We start from the raw sequence: 17,996 nt of genomic DNA on the forward strand, positions 1-17,996 counted from the left end.
GAAAAGGGGTTATTTCATCTTACAACTCTCCATTACTGAGCAGGTCAGGGCAGGCATTGAATCAGGAACTTGGAGGTAGGTACTAGAGCATGAAGACCATGAGGAAACACATTATACTGGCGTGGTTGCTTATGGCTTACTTGGCTTAATTTCTTTATATAACCCAGGACCACCTTCTCAGTGGTGGCAACTGCCCAGATTGAACTTGGTCCTCCTTAACTGTGGCCCTCCCACATTGTCTTGCCTGCAGGCTAATTTGATGAAGACATTTTCTAAACTTTAAAATAAGCGAATTTTTAAAACAAGTTTATACTATTATTAGAAAGCCATCCAGATGTCCTCCACTTTATTTATAAATTTTGAATATCTTTCTTAATAATGAATGTTTTATGAAACATGTGTTTAGGTTGGATAAAATTATTCATCACCATATGTCTTCCCCAAATGTTCATTTGTCTAAGTCAAAATAAAGTGAGATCTCGTTTACCATAATGGTAGTAATATTTTCTTATTAAAAATAGAGAAATGATTGTGCCTCATGATTCCTCGTACTCTGTTTCTTCTCTGCCCATCCAAAGTCATAATGGGCAGAGTAGACACTCATGTATTTGCCTTTGATCAAACTTAACAAGTTATTTAGGACATACTCTCACAAAGAATGAAATTATCAAACTTTTTGTTCATTTATTTTAACTCTGCAACGTTGCTCACACAGTGTTGTAGCTGCTATCATCCTGCTCTGAAGAGGTATCATGACCACAAATGATTCACATATGTGTTCATGTATTCACTTAACAGTCTGACACTCAGTTAGATCTAATATTTCTCATTTACATATGAACATGTGTGTTTATGGCTGGCAGAAAAGGCAACCTCAGATGTTGGAGTTTCAGGTTCCTATAGGTCAGGAGTTGAGTTTGGACCACAGCCAGTGAACAGCAGTGAACCCATTTGAGCACTTTTTAGATGGATTAGAAACATCCCTATTTCTCAGCATCTACTTTCAACCAGCATGACTCTTACCAGAGTTCCTTCTTAGTTAATTAACATGCTCTAGCTGGCATTGTTTATTATACATATGTGAATCTTTTTTTAAAAATTTTTGAAAGTGCTGCTTTAATCTCTTGCATTTTTATAATCATATATAACTTACTAAATGCAGCATTAAAAGTTGGAATGGAGATAAAAATCCTTCCAAAGTAGATAAATTCAGTTCTGTTATTGAGTTTCAAAATTGGCCATAGATTTATTTTTGCACATATGTAGAAAGAATATCAATGTGCTTAGTAAATATGTTCTCAGTTAGCAAGTACTATATCAAAAAGTTTCTTCTACTTTAATTTTAAGAGATAAGAACATATCTCACAATATAAGTTAAGATGTGACATGATGCATGTATGATTGTGTGGGTTACATAGCATATCATGATACATGTCTGCACAGGTTACATGGTATATTCTTATAAATCAACATTTTAATGAAGAAATCAGTGTACAGCACAGAAAGTGAAGTTTCTATTCTCAAAGCTTGAATTGTCTTTGTATTAATACTTTTTTTTTCTTACTGTGAGACTCTAGCTGACAAAAACAATTTGACATAGGAAATTTTGCTCATGGATTCAGAGGGATGCCGGTGAGCCATGGCGGCAGTGCGAGCATGTGGTGGAAGTTGTTCACATGGTAGCAGACAGGAAGCAGAGAGCACATCTGGAACCAGGTGTGAGTATTGTCTTCAAAGGCTTATTGCTAGCTATCTGCCAACTCTACCTCCCCAACCTCCCCAACCTTCAAAACATTGCCAAAGGCAAGGATTGAGCATATATAACACGAGGCATTGGATGTTGTACTCTAGATTTAGCAATCGATAGAAATCTTTAAGTAGGATTAAAAAAATGATTTATTTATTTTATTTATATGAGTACACTATTGCTGTCTTCAGATACAGCCCAGGAAGGCATCGGATCCTATTACAGATGATTGAGAGCCACCACGAGGTTGCAGGGAATTGAATTCAGGACTTCTAGAAGCACAGTCAGTGCTCTTAACACTGAGCCATCTCCACAGCTCCTGTTATAGGGACTTTTAAAAATTAAAAATAATAGGGATAAGACAGTGATATTGCAACAAATGTTTTTCTTTTATAAAGCTGACATTAGTTTTTGAATGTATTACATGGTCCATGCAAGAAATAATTGAGTTATGTAAGGTAAACCTGATTAAAAAGGTGCCATCTATAAAGTGGTGAACATGGAATAAGGAAAGCTACAAATGATGCTGTAGCCAGTGAGGCCAGATGTCTTGTACCTAGTGATGAGGCTTCTGGGAGAGGCCGTGACCTTCAGGGAGAGGACTTGACACTTCAGTATGGGAACTTAAGAAATAACATTATGCTTCTCCGTCCTCCTGTCTTCTTCCTTTCATTTACCCCCAGATACCGTGACCTGGGGAGGGTATCCTAGAAAACAGACAATACATCTGGGTCAGCTTCTTCCTGCAAAGAATAGGGTGAAGTGAAAAGGTGGACATGTCCCAGAGCACATGTGGAGGTTGTCCTGCACACCTGTAAATGTTTAGTGAGGATGCTCATTGCTAAGATATAATAAAGGACAGCCCAGGACTAAAAGTCTGGCATTGTGGCTTGTGCAATCCACACTCTTAGGTCAAGGGGAATGTAATAATAAACGAGAATGGTGCCTGTCCAGATGGGATCATTGCGGAGGCTACCAGTCTGCAATGCAAAAAAAAAAAAAAAAAAAAAAAAAGCATAGAGTTCATGACTATAGGGTTTGGACTAAGTTGATGTTCTAAAAACAACTGATTCTGTGGCAGTGTAATTATCCTTTTGTTTCTTCTAGTTATACAGCTTTTCCACACGTCAACTAAGAGCTGTGGCAGGATGAATATTTTATTTTCATATGATGTTAAGTGGATAAGCAAAAATAGAAGAAGTCTTTTTACCACTTTCTAACATTTCCTACCCCTTTGCAGTGTTTTTCAGAAGAACAACTTCAAGCAGCGTCTTTTATGTCCTGTATTATTAGTTATCAATGAATTCTCCCTGGAGGAGGCAATCAACACCGGATTGCTAGGGTCACTTTAATCAGAGCTGTAATGGTTTATTATATGCTATGAAGTTGATATTTACTCCCCATATAATGAGGAAGCAAGACGTGATAAAATGGTCAGCTGAAAGAATTAGGTATTTATATCCCAAATGAGAGGGGATATGCTTACTTTAATTAGATATTCCTCCTAAGTATAAAGGAAAAGGTGAGTTAGTATCTCCATTAGAAAAGAAGCAACCCAAGGTTAAATGATTTGAAAGTGTGCTACTTGACCCGGAGAGGAATGAAGGAGCTGGTGTTTAACCTGGGGCCAGGAGCACCAACAGTCTGGGTGGCTTCAAGGCCCTTTCTGAGTTCTCCTGCTGAGGTTGCCTTGTGCGACTTGATGCCCCTGTTAGGTAGGTGAATGGTTTGTCCCACATTCTGCAAACTTCTAGCAGCTTTAAATTGTCCTGAAAGAGAATGAGGGCACCTGATTAATTTCCAGGTACAGTGTCAATATACTGTTGATTTATCATTGGCACATCTCATTTTATTTCCTGACAAGGGTGAAGTAGAGACATGCAACTTCAAAAACTGATGCAAGTCACCAGATTGGTGGGCATATAATGTATATTCCATTTTGGGGTAAAATTCTGCCAAAAATACAATGCTGGAACTGTTGATCTTTTAGATAAAGTATAGTTTAGAGGCTTCATTTTGATGGTTAATAGTTATTCTGCCTTTTATATTTATGTTTTCATAAAATAGTAGATAAACAAATTATAGTCTATTATATATTAAGCACTTTATTTCCTAGCCTTTGTTTATATCATTGCTTAATATAATTGTTAGCCTTTAGAGGGCAAGAGCAGGACTGAACTGTGCTATCATTTTATTGCTTAGGCAAGAGGCTTATGTACAGTAAGCAATGGGCCCTAAGCAAAGCTTCTGTCAGCCAGACAAAGCAAGGTATCTTCTTTTAAGGTCCCTAGAAAGAGTGCAGGGGAGTATTAACCCACAAGGTTAATAGTTAATAGGTAAAGATCCCTTGACACTACCAAATTTAGTTAAAGGAGAAGCTAAGGGCTATTTGAAGGCCTTATGGAAATAAAATGTAGGATATATTACACACACACATACACACACACACAGAGTTTATTCAAACAGAATTGGAAAATAACGGAGGAGTTAGAATCCCATCTGGATAAACCTCATTACCACATGAAGCCTCCAGCTCTGGAGATGGGTTATAGTTAACTGAGCTGTGAAACCCCCAAACAACTCAGGCTCTGACTAAGGCTCCACAACTGGATGATTAGACCTTATTGCTGAAGACAATACTTACACAATTGACTGAACAGAGAGAAGTCAACTGATGTCTACTTGGAGCCTGACTAGTGTTCAGGTTACTGGAGAAGGTATTCTGTGTACTACTTAAGGAGAAAGCTACACACCAACCCAGTTACAAACCCTTTGATTTATAACAGTAAGTGCAAGATGTACACTTCAAAGGCTTGAACTTAAAAAACAACAACAACACTTTTTATTGGTTATTTGTGAGTTTCACTTAAAGCGCCTTGGTCCCACTCAGTGCCACATCTTCCTGTATCTGCTTTCTACCCTTGCAAATTCCCCCTGCCCCTCAAAAATGAAAAACAAAACAAAACAAAAAAAAAAAAAAAAAGAAAACACAGAAACAAAATAAAATAAAACGGAACATAGAAAACATCTTGTTATGGAAGCTGTAGCATGTTAAAATGTGTCCCAGAGTGTGTCCTTCTGTCCACACATCTTTACTTGCAAATGTTCATTGCAATGAGACAGTAATCTGATTCTGGGTGTCTGGCTTCTGTCACAAATTCAATATTGGTTTCTTACTAGGACTCCTCTTGGTTATCCTGTTTTTCTTCATGTCATGGAGATCAAGCGGCTTTAGATCATCAAAACCAGCCTTTTCACATGCCCCAACAGTTCACAGATGATGTAGATTTTGAGGTGAACCAACTCAAAGTCCCGGTTCTGGGCTTGGGTGGTCAGTCCTCTGGCTCTTCTACATCCGCACCACTAGGGCAAGCTCTCTAGCACTGCTTCTGCTAAGCCACAAAATGCTGCCATCAGTAGGAGACAGGGCCAGTGTGGGATGGTAAAACCATGCCAGGAAGCTCTATAATAAAATAGAGCAACTTGAGATTGGAGACTCAGTAGGCAACATGTGAGACTTAGGTGACTTCCCTCTTCCTGCAGAATCCCTGGCCTGGATGGAACACATGCCACATTGTCCACATAAGGAAAGACCTGTGGTCACATAGCCTTAGAAGAGAGTTCTCCTTGCTAATGAGATACTTAGAGGCCCTGATGGCATAGCCAATAAGCGTCCCTTCCCAGACATTCTTTCCCACAAAAGGTATTTAGTCTCAGGTCCACCCTGAGAAGTGGGTACAGTATGGTATGCATTCATTTTTCCATGATGAACAGGCAACAACATTCTCTTGACTCCCAATTATGTCTGGATGTCCAAGAGTCAGAGAACCCCCTTAGACCAACCTCATCACAGGACCAGGGACTCCTAAACCAGCTCCTGTTTTCCCACATCTCAGACTGCACTTTACCATGCCCACCCCTAATGGCATATACCTAAACAGTCTCATGTGATTCTTACCTACTCCCAAATAAATATACATAGAGAATCTCATATGAACAATGTCTGCACAAAACTGTGAAATGACTTAGCAGAATTTTTGATAACATACTAATGGCCTCCTGTGGAATTATTGTTAGTATAGTTATTATTTGTTGGGTTGGGGCATGCCTGTGAGAAAGCACCCTTGGCAAACCAAGAAGTTATATGAAAAGGGAAAGAAAAACAGTACAGGTAGGCAACAACACAGCAGAAAAAAATTTACAGGTTGAGGTGAATAACTAGATGTAGAGGGTAGGTACATGAGTAGGGATAAGCTTTTTAAGTAAAGCTGTGCTACAGAAAACAGCCCAAACTATTACTATAAAATGAAATTCTTATTTGCTAAGGCAACTGGCTGCTTCTGGCAACTTTGAGTTAGTTAAAGATGTTGTGAATAGTGAGATATTGAGAAATGAGATGGAGAACTCAACAGGAGAAAAGATCTATAATCAAACATTAACTAAAAGTGATTTCACGGGGCAGGGATTTTCTACTGTTCTAAGTGGGAGTCCTTTATGTGTAGGGTATTACACCCAGTTACTACCTTTGTTCATTGATTATCTTAGTACTGTAAAAAGAATTATTACTTAACAATTAAGGTCAACTCAGCAATATTAAATTTATAGGCATTAGAAATGTCAGTGGCACCGTCTTTATCTGAAAGATAATTGTGGTCCTTTTCATCACTGCACTAATGTCCTCTATGTAGTCAGAATTGGGCAGTGAGAAGTGAGGTGATGAAGACCACAAGGCATACATTCCCTCCACTCTCTGCAGCAGGTCTGAATGATGAGTTCACAATTCTGAGTAATGGGAACACTCATTCCAGTGGAGTCTGTCATTCTTAAAATATAAATCAATGAATCAAAGCCTATTTGACTATGGTTGAATAGGGGAAAGGCTTAGACTATCTAATACCTTCTGCAAACAGTTGTGCTCCTGATGCTGCTGCTTCAATTGACTTTCTGAGATGCTACCAGATTGCCTCAATTTTGGTACTATCAGTATATCTACAGATGGTTATAATAATAGAGATTTAAACGATATATTTTATAAAGATATTGCTATAATAAAAAATAAAAAATTTGACCAATAATTCCTCTTATCCTTTTCAAAATACAAAGACAATACTGTTAAATATCAGATTAACATAAGCGGGATGTTAAGCTTTAGTTCAAAGGTTTAGACTAAGGTTAAGAAACTTTTATATCAACTGGAGGCACAGGAAACTTAGGAGGTGTCAAATGTGCACATGACAACAACATCAACAACAACAAAACCAAACCCCACCCACTCCAAAGCTAGCCAACCAACCAACCAACCAACCAACCAACCAACCAACCAATCAACCAACCAGCCAGCCAGCCAGCCAGCCAGCCAGCCAGCCAGCCAGCCAGCCAGCCAGCCAGCCAGCTAGCCAGCCAACCAACCAACCAACCAACCAACCAACAAAATTGACAAAACCACAAAATTCACATCTCTTGATATTTTCATGGGAAACCATCAGTTTGATTGACAACAAAAAGGAAAAACACAACTACTTTAGATAAGTTATCACCTACTGGCAGTCATAATGTTATATGAATAAGGCCCATAAAGACAAGAAGATGGAGGAAGATAAAATAAATGATGTAACAGGCCCACATTTGCTCCATTTAAGTAAGCATGGGAAGGTTTAGGAAGACAGGGAAGGTTTTCCCAGGATTTGAGGCTTTCAGTGCTAAAACTCAGAAAGGTCCCATGCAAGATAGAAAAAAAAAAAAAACAAAAACAAACAAACAAACAACACACACACACCATTTACCTATTCATTTTATCTATTGATACCATCATAATTAATTTAATATAGTCATGAGTTTTAGAATATCTTCTACTGTTTTTTTTTTTTTTCAGTTGTTAAAAAAACTCAGTAAGACACACCCTTTGGTAATAATGATGCCATGTTTTTGTGTGAATAGTTCTAGTTTGGATACCTTGGATACCTTGGTGAGTTATTACAAGATAGCAGACAACTTGTGTGGTGGTTTGAATGATATGTCTCTCATAGCCTCAGGCATTTAAATATTTGTTTGGTAGGCAGTTGGTGGCATTATTTGGGGGAGGCATAGGAGCTATGGCCTTGCTGGAGGAAGTGTGTCACTGGGGTAGGCTTTGAGGCCTCAGAGCCTTAGGTCATTTGCAGGTGGCTCTCTCTGCTCCTGCTTGTAATTTAAGATGTAAGTTCCCAGCTTCTACTCAGCCCCTATGCTTGCTACTTTCTGTCATGGTTCCCCACAATGACAGATTTATCCAATGTAATGATAAATCAAATAAATTCTTTCTTCTATATATTGTCTTATATCACAGCAATAGAAAAGTAACTAATACAGCTTTCAAAACCCAATGTGTCAAGACAGGTGGCAATAAATATGGCACACTATGGATAATGAAAGTGTGTTTATTGGAACCAGTCTGAGAAAAAATTATTTAGTTTAGACAAATTATGAATTTTAATCTGGGACAGTCAATGCTGTCTTTTTCCCTATGCTGTCTTACTACCTATGAGCTCTTCTTTGATCAAGACATATTTATAAAATAAATTCCCATACAGGTAACAGAGTAACCTGAAACTACTGATACATTTTCCTAATATTACTAATCATGACATTACTACCATTTGGCTAATAAGGAGGTAGACACTTAGGTTGAGTTGAATAATTGATGTGATTTTATCACATTGGATACCAACTGTTAATTACCACCAGTGTCTTAAGTTTGCAGAGGCTTTTCTTCAAAGACAGAATCAGACTTAGTAACAGTTTCACAGACAGTTGAGGATTAATACTCATAAGGACTCACATACACACTTAAAAATCCACAAAAAGATATTTTGCACCTAATGTTCATTACTGGTAGAAGCAGATACATATGTACACTTAATAAAAAGCTTTAACAAAATCTAAAACATTACAAATAAGAAATTGTGCAAGCCACTTTGTTCTGAGTTCAAAGCATTCCAGTAATTCCCCAAACCAGCTGCAGATGCTTCCTAGTAGGCTGAGTACTTTGAGATGCTGTTAAATTAGATAAAAATCTTATCTTAGCATAACACTAACTGCATGGACACATAGCTCGAGACAGTTCTGGATTTTTGTACAACAAAAATCTTAACAAAAGCCTTATTTTTATCATGGGCCTCTACAGCACAATATCTTCAATAGTATCATTCTGCTTACAGAATGAAATCCAGGTTCCTGGTTGGTCCACAGCCAACATCATTCCAAACTGTTTTTGCCATTTTGGTCTTTTAAATAATTTCCTTCATTTCAAAACCACCTACAGTAAAAAGCTTCTTCTTCTTCTTCTTCTTCTTCTTCTTCTTCTTCTTCTTCTTCTTCTTCTTCTTCTTCTTCTTCTTCTTCTTCTTCTTCTTCTTCTTCTCCTCCTCCTCCTCCTCCTCCTCCTCCTCCTCCTCCTCCACCTCCTCCTCCTCCTCTTCCTCCTCCTCCTCCTCCTCCTTCTTGTTCTTCTTGTTCTTGTTCTTTTTGTTCTTGTTCCTCCTCCTCCTCCTCCTACTCTTTCTCTTCCTCTTTCTCTTCCTCTTCTTCTTCTTTTTAGGACATAGTTTCTTTTTCTCTAACAAACTCAAGCAAACATTTTATTAAAATAATTTGTTGTTTGCATTGAACCTTACAAAACAATCAATTTCAGTAACATGTTTTTTTTCAATTTTATTGGATATTCTATGTATTTACACTTCAAATGTTATACCCTTTCTCCCCTTCCTCCTCCCCCTCTACTTTCTTCCATGAAGGTGCTCCCTCTCCCAATCACCTTCTCTACCTAAGTGCCTTGGCTGGTTAATGATCTTGTTTTCCCCATGAGGTTGCAAACCTTTCAGTTCCTTCAGTTCTTTCTCTAGCTCTTTCATTGGAGTCCTATGTTCAGTGTGACGGTTAGCTGCAAGCATCCTCATCTGTATCTGTATGACTCTGGGAGAACCTCTGAGGAGGTATCCATATCTGGTTCCTGCCAGTAAACAGTTCTTGGCATCAGCAATAGTGCTTGTATTTGGTGGCTACATATGGGGTGGTTCTCCAGGTGAGGCAGTCTCTGTAGATCTTTTCTTCAATTCCTGTTACTCTATTTGTCCTTGTATTTCCTTGCCTGTTTTATTCTCCTTTCTTAGAAGGACTGAGGGATCCACATTCTGGTCTTTGTTCTTTGTGAGCTTTATAAGTTCTTTGGATGGTTTCTTGGGTATTTCGAGGATTTATTTTAGGGGGAAGGGGCTAGTATCCACTTATAAGTGAGTGTATACCATGAGTGTTTATTTGTGACTGGGTTACCTCACTCAGGATGATAGCTTCAAGGTCCATCCATTTTCCTAGGAATTTCATGAACTTGTTGTTCCTAACAGTTTTTAGTACTCTATTGTGCATATGTACTACACTTTCTGTATCCATTTCTCTGTTGAAGGGCATCTGGGTTCTTTCCAGCTTGTGGCTGTTATAAAAAAGGCTGCTATGAATGTGGTGGAACATGTGTCCTTGTTAGATGTTGGAACTTCTTTTGGGTATATGCCCAGGAGAGGTAGAGCTGGGTACTCAGGTAGTACTATGTCCAATTTTCTGAGGAACTGACAGAATGAATTCCAGAGTAGTTGTACCAGCTTGCAATTCCACCAACAGTAGAGGAATGTTCCTCTTTATCCACACCCTCTCCAGCATCTGCTGTCAACTGAGTTTTTGATCTTAGCCATTCTAACTGGTGTGATATGGAATCTCAGGGTTGTTTTGATTTGCATTTCTCTGATGACTAGGGATGCTGAGCATTTCTTTTGATGCCTCTCATCCATTCAATATTTCTAAGTTGAGAATTCTTTGTTTCATTCTGTACCCCATTTTTATAGGATTATTTAATTCTCTAAAGTCTAACTTGTTGACTTCTTTGTATATATTGGATACTCTATCAATGTAGGATTGGTAAAGATCTTTTCAATCTGTTGGTTGCCGTTTTGTCCTTTTGACAGTGTCCTTTATCTTGCAGAAGGTTTGAAATTTTATGAGGTCCCATTTGTACATTCATGATCTTAGAGCATAAGCCCGGAGTGGTAGAGCTGGGTCTTCAGGTGGCACCATGCTTAATTTTCTGAGGAAACTCCAGACTGATTTCCAGAGTGGTTGTTCCAGTTTACAATCCCACCCACAGTGGAGGAGTGTTTCTCTTTCTCCACATCCTCTCTAGCATCTGCTGTCACCTGAGTTTTTGATCTTAGCCATTCTTCCTGGTGTAAGGTGGAATCTTAGGGTTTTTGTTTTGATTTGCATTTCTCCGATGACTAGGAATGTTGAGCATTTCTTTAGGTGCTTTTCAGCCATTTGATATTCCTCCATTGAGAAGTCTCTGTGTAGCTCTGTGCCCAATTTTAAAATAAGATTATTTGACATTGTAGAGTTTAACTTGTTGAGTTCTTCGTATATATTGGATACTAAACCTCTATCACTGTAGGATTAATAAAGATCTTTTCAATCTGTTGATTGCCATTTTTTCCTTTTGACAGTGTCTTTGGCCTTACAGAGGTTTTGCAATTTCATGAGGCCCCATTTGTCGATTCTTGATCTTAGAGCGTGAGCCATTGGTGTTCTGTTTAAAAAAATTTCCCCTGTGCTTATGTGTTCTAAGGTCTTCCCCATTTTCTGTTATAATACTTTTTGTGTACCTGGATTTATGTGGAGGTCTTTGATCCACTTGGACTTGAGCTTTGTATTAGGAGAAAAGAAGGGATTGATTTGCATTCTTCTGCACGCTGACTGCCAGTTGAACCAGCACCATTTGCTGAAGAGGTTGTTCTTTTTCCACTGAATGTTTTTATTCCCCTTGTCAATGATCCAGTGACCAAAGGTGTGTGGTTTCATTTCATTTCATTTCTGTGTCTTTGATTCTATTCCATTGATATACCTGTCTCTGTACCAATACCAGGCAATTTTTATCACAATTTATCTGTAATACAGCTTGAGGTCAGGGATGGTGCTTCCCAGAAGGATTTTTTATTGTTGAGAATTGTTTTATCTATCTAAATTAATTTATTATTATTATTATTGTTGTTATTATTATTATTTAATTTATTATTCCAAATGAATTTAAAAATTGTTCTTTCTAAGTCTATGAAGAATTGAGATGGAATTTTGATGAGGATTGAATTGAATTTGTATATTGCCTTAGGCAAGATGATCATTTTTACAATGTTCACCCTTCCAATTCTTGAGCAGAGATCTTTTCATATTCTAAGGTCTTCTTCAATTTCATTCTTCAGAGTCTTGAAGTTTTTGACATACAGATTCTTCAATTTCTTGGTTAGGGTCACCCCAAGTTATTTTATATACTTTGTGGCTATTGCGAAGGGTGTTGATTGTCTAATTTTTTTCTCAGCCTGTTTGTCCTTTGAGTAGAAGAGGGATACTGATTTGCTCAAGTTAATTTTATATCCAGCTACTTTGCTGAAGGAATTTATCAGCTGTAAAATTTCCCTGGTGAAATTTTTGAGGTCACTTAAGTATACTATCACATCATCTGCAAATAGTGATATTTTGAGTTCTTCCTTTCTAATTTGTATCCCTTTGACCTCTTTTTGTTGCTTACTACTCTGTCTAGTACTTCAAATACTATATTGAGTATGTAGAAAGAGACAGCCTTGTCTAGTCCCTAATTTTAGTGAGATTGCTTTAAGTTTCTTACCATTTACTTTGGTTCTGGCTACTGGTTTGATGTATACTGCTTTTACTATGTTTAAGAATGTGTCTTGAATACTTGACATTTCTAAGACTTTTAACATGAAAGGGTATTGGATTTTGTCAAATGCTTTCTCAGCATCTAGAGAGATAATTATGTATTTTTTCTTTGAGTTTGTTTATATAGTGGATGACATTGATATATTTCTATATATTGAACCATCCTTGCATCACTGGTATGAAGCCTACTTGATCATGGTGAATTTTCATTTTGATGTGTTCTTGGATTAAGTTTCCAAGAACATTCTTGAATATTTTTGCATCAATATTCATGAGGGAAATTAGTCTGAAGTTTCCTTTCTTTGTAGAATCTTTGTGTGGTTTAGGAATGAGCATAATTGTGCCTTCGAAGAATGAGTTGAGTAGTATTCCCTTTGTTTCTATTTTGTGTAGTAGTTTGGAGAGTATTGCTATTAGGTCTTCTATGAAGGTCTGATAGAATTCTGCACTAAGCCCATCAGGTCCTGGGCTTTTTTTTTTCTTTTATTTTTTTTGGTTGGGAGCTGTTTGATGACTATTTCTATTTCTTTAGGGGTTATAGGACTGTTAAATGGTTTATCTGATCCTGATTTAACCTTGGTACCTGGAATCTGTCTAGAAAACTGTCCATTTCCTTTTGATTTTTTAGTTTTGATGAGTATAGGTTTTTATACTAGGATCTGATGATTTCTTGAATTTCCTCAGTTTCCGTTATTATGTATCCTCTTTTATTTCTGATTTTGTCAGTTTAGATACTCTTTCTGTGCCCTCTGGTTTATCTAGCTAAGGGTTTATCAATCTTGTTGATTTTCTCAAAGAACTAACTCTTGGTTTTGTTGATTCTTTGGCTAGTTCTCTTTGTCTCTATTTGGTTGATTTCAGCTCTGTGTTTGGTTATTTTCTATCTGCTTCTTTTTGTTCTGGAGCTTTCAGTTGTGCGGTCAAGCTGTTAGAGTACATTCTCTCCAGTTTCTTTTTGGAGGTGCTGAGCACCAAGAGTTTTCCTCTTATCACTTCTTTCTCTGTATTTCATAAGTTTGGGTATGTTGTCCCTTCATTTTCATTAAATTCTGAAGAGTCTTTGGTATCTTTCTTTATTTCTTTCTTGACCAAGCTATCATTGAGTAGAGCATTGCTTAGCTTCCATGTGTATGAGGGCTTTTAGTTCTTGTTGTTATTATTAATATCAGCTTTAGTCTATGATGATTTGATAGAATGCATGGGAGTATTTTGATCTTCTTGTATCTGTTGAGGCCTGTTTTGTGACTGTTTATATGGTCCATTTTAGAAAAGGTGTCATGATGTTCTGAGAAGGTATATTCTTTTGTTTTAGGATGAAATATTCTACAGATGTCTGTTAAATCCATTTGTTTTATAACTTTTGTTAGTTTCACTGTGTCTCTGTGTAGTTTCTTCATCCATAATTTTTCCATTGTGAGAGTGGGGTGTTGAAGTCTCCCACTATTATTGTGTCTGGTATAATATATACTCTGAACTTTAGTAGAGTTTATTTTATGAATGTGGGTGCTCTTGTATTTGGAGCTTAGTTGTTCACTATTGAGAGTTCATCTTGATAAATTTTTCCTTTGATGAGTAAAAAGTCTCCTTTCTTGTCTTTTGATGACTTTTGGTTGAAAATTTATTTTATTTGATATTAGAATGCCTGTTCCAGTTTGTTTCTTGGGATTATTTGTTTGGATATTTTTTTCTCAACCTTTTAATCTGAGGAGGTAGTTCCTGTTTTTATTGTTGAGATGAGTTTGCTGTATGCAGCAAAATGCTGGATCCTGTTTACCTATCCAGTTTGATAGGCTAGGTCTTTTTATCGGAGAACTGAATCCAGCGATGTTAACAGATATTAAGGAATAGTGATTGTTGTTTCCTGCTATTTTTGTTCTTAGAGGTAGAGTTATGTTTGTATGCTTTTCTTCTTTGGTGTTTGTTGCAAGAGGATTAGTTTCTTGATTTTCCTAGGGTGAAGTTTCCCTCTTTGTGGCAGAGTTTTCCATCTATTATCCTTTATAGAGCTGGATTTGTACACAGATATTGTGTAAATTTGTTTTTGTCCTTGAATATCTTGGTTTCTCCATCTATGGTGATTCAGAGTTTTGCTGGATATAGTAACCTGGGATGGAACTTGTGTTCCCTTAGGGTCTGTATGATGTCAGTCCAGGATCTTCTGGCTTTCATAGTCTCTGCTGAAAAGTCCCTGTAGTTCTGATCAGTCTTCCTTTACATGTTACCTGTCTTTTTTTCTCTTACTGCTTTTGGTATTCTTTCTTTGTTTTGAGCATTTGTTGTTTTGACTATTATGTGTTGGGAAGAATTTCTCTTCTGGTCCAGTCTATTGTTGGGGTTCTGTAGGCTTCTTGTGTGTTCATGGTCAAGTCTTTTTTTAGGTTAGGGAAGTTTTCTTCTATAATTTTTTTGAAGATATTTACTGTGTCTTTCAGTTGATATTCCTCGCCCTCTTGTATACCTATTATCCTTAGGTTTAGTCTTCTCATTGTGCCTGGACTTACTGGATGTTTTGGGTTAGAATTTTTTTTTTTGATTTTTGCATTTTCTTTGACTGTTGTGTCATTGATTTCTATGGTATCTTCTGTTCCTAAGATTCTCTCCTCCATCTCTTGTATTCTGTTGGTGATGCTAGTATCTACGACTCCTGATGTGTTTCCTAGGTTTTTCAACTTCAGGGTTGTCTCCTTTTGTGTTTTCTTCATTGTTTCTATTTATATTTTTCACTTTCTTCACCTCGTTGTTTGTGCTTTTCTTTAGCTCTTTAAGTGATTTTTTATTTTAAGGGCTTCAACTTGTTTGCATGTATTAACCTGTACTTCTTTAAGTGTGTTATTTATGCACTTCTCAAAGATCTCCATCATCATCATGAAGTATGATTTTAAGTGTAAATCTTGTTTTTCTGGTGAGTTGGGATATTTTTATTAGATTACATCTACTATTGTGTTTATTGCAAGATCTGATTAATCAATTCCTCTTGAGATCAAATAGAGGATCAAGAAGAAAATTTCGGTACTTGCGGTGTAGTAGGAGACAAACAAAAGTGAGAGAAAAATATTGACACTGACTTTGAAAGTCTTATCACCTCTCTGATTCTTCAGCTGTAGCTCACAGTGTTCCAGCAAACCTCATCTGCTGGTTGATGGAAGGCTTACTGGGATGGGGATGGGTTGACTTGAGTCCTAGTAGGACAGGATGTGGCATGTACAGCTAAGGGAACATCATGGAATAAACTGGGGCACCATGGCTCTTTATGTGGCACCAAACGCTGTTCATTGCCAAGTTCAGTGATCAGAGGTTAGCTCAAACAGCTGAGAGAACTTTTGATAAAAGATACAAGTATCCAGTGCAGAGTAGAAACGTGAAGTGGATTACACTGAGTAGAGGCATGGTTTATAGATGCTTCTTGGCATTTAACATCAGGATGCAAATGTGCTCCTCTTCTATATGCATGTGAAATCCTTCCCACAATTATTTGTAAAGAAAGCAGCAGGGAGCTCACTGGCAAAGACTTGCGTTCATGGCAGGGAATGGAGGCAGAGGGACAAAGCTAACAGAATATGAATCTTTGTAAAAGCAAAGCCCTGCAACAGATCACTGAGCATGAGGCTAGAACTGTAATTATAAATAAGCCAAGTCCTTAACTAAAAGAACAAAGACTGATATGAATGTAGAGAAATATGTTGAGTTGGGCAGAGCCGCATTCTTTTTTCACCTTTCTTTGAACCTGTTTTGGTTTTTCATCCACAACACTTTCAGAGTTAAGGAAAAAGATCTGTGTGAGGACTCTGGAAGTTTTCCAGCTCCTGCTGTTGTTTTCTTAACTCTGTGTTCTTCCAGAGCTTCATGCGACTCCATTTGAATCTCATATCAAAGATATCTATTCCATATATTTTCTTTCCAAAATGTACTTTTTTTTTTCTCACTCAATAGTACTAACGGCAAATTATTTTGAATGCTGGCAAAGAAACCTGCATTCTGCCGCTGGTTGTATCCACAGGCGCTGCCTTTCATCTGTAAATCTGTCTTGTGTGGCTTATTGCAGAACTCAAGAACAGGGACGCCAACTGCAGAGAGCTCTATTGGGGACAGACTGATTGTGAATGTTCTGCCAACCATGACGGCCTCGAGAAGTCAGAACGTGGCCGGACCGGCAGGTTGACACTGAGCATACTAACAAGTGAAAAGCACCAGGGATGTAGTTCATATATATTTTCAGGAAGCAAAGGGATGAAGTCTCTCATTCTCAGTCTTTGAAGGGGACCCTCCTCGTTCTAAATGCAAGTGGAATAAAGGCCAGCACTCACAAATAGAATACCATCGTTCACGCTCCAGTGACAAGTTTTAAATTTATTTATTTTTTTCAGTATGAGAATAATGTCTTTTGGACATTCTATATGGAAATACAGCAATATTCACACATAGAACAGCTGTATCAGCTGAAGGAGCATGTTTACTCAATAGAACCAAACGGAAACAAGAACAACGGATGCCTCACTAGCCTTCTACCACCGCAGAGGAAAAAGCAACAGCTGTGTGGAAATGGCAGTTTTCAAATAGTATTCACACCTGCTCCATAGACAGTCCACACATGCTAATTCCAACATTGTTTAAGCACCCTCGTTAAGGTGGGTGAAGAATTAGTTATGTTAGAGGACAAGAAATATCTGAGAGCTGTTGTTTTATAAAGGTGTGAGTAAGCTGTCTAGAAGATTGGTCTGTGTAAATTTCACAAATCATTGAGTTGCTAATGGACTTTTTGTTTGTTGTTCTTATATTACTAATAGAGTCTGCATTACTTCTAGAAAAAAATGTATTGTTTTATAAAACAAAAACGCAACTGTCTCTTGTTAAATAAACCAGTAATCAATAACAATTTTCTCAAATGTTAACAGATTCTCCTCTATTTCTGCAACTATTATGCTATAAATATGCTTTTGTAGTGTCTCCACTTCTAATTTTATTTTCTCTGAAACCAATTGTTGAATTTATTTATGTCCATGCATTTAGACCTTCAACAAAAAGCACATCTTTCTGTGATTCCCTTCATCTTCACTTTTCAATACTCTCTGTGGTTTATGGTGATAATAAATTCAGGAAAATTTATTCATTGAAATCAATCATGGAAAAACCTACTGGTCTGTAATTTAAGATTATTTTACTGTTCACTGACAAATGATTACATAGCATGATCATTTCATGATTTTGATGTGAATTTTCTGAAAATCATTCCCACGCTTGTGTGGTGGCTGACAGCAGAGAACGGAGTGAAAAGCTAGCCACAGGTTGCAGCTGACTGAGCTCTTCCAGAGCATTGGAGTTGCACATGTAACTTCAAAGCTTCTGGGAGACTCAATGGGAGATGATGACCAGAATCATCTAAGATACTTGACACTTGTAGATGGAGTAACTGACACATGTATGTGTGCATTCACACACAAACACACGTGTGTATACATGCAAACATGTAACTCTTGTGATGAACTCATCAGGAAGCTTCTTA

This window comes from Micromys minutus (genome assembly GCF_963924665.1).
Source record: "Micromys minutus genome assembly, chromosome: 21".
Taxonomy (NCBI): domain Eukaryota; kingdom Metazoa; phylum Chordata; class Mammalia; order Rodentia; family Muridae; genus Micromys; species Micromys minutus.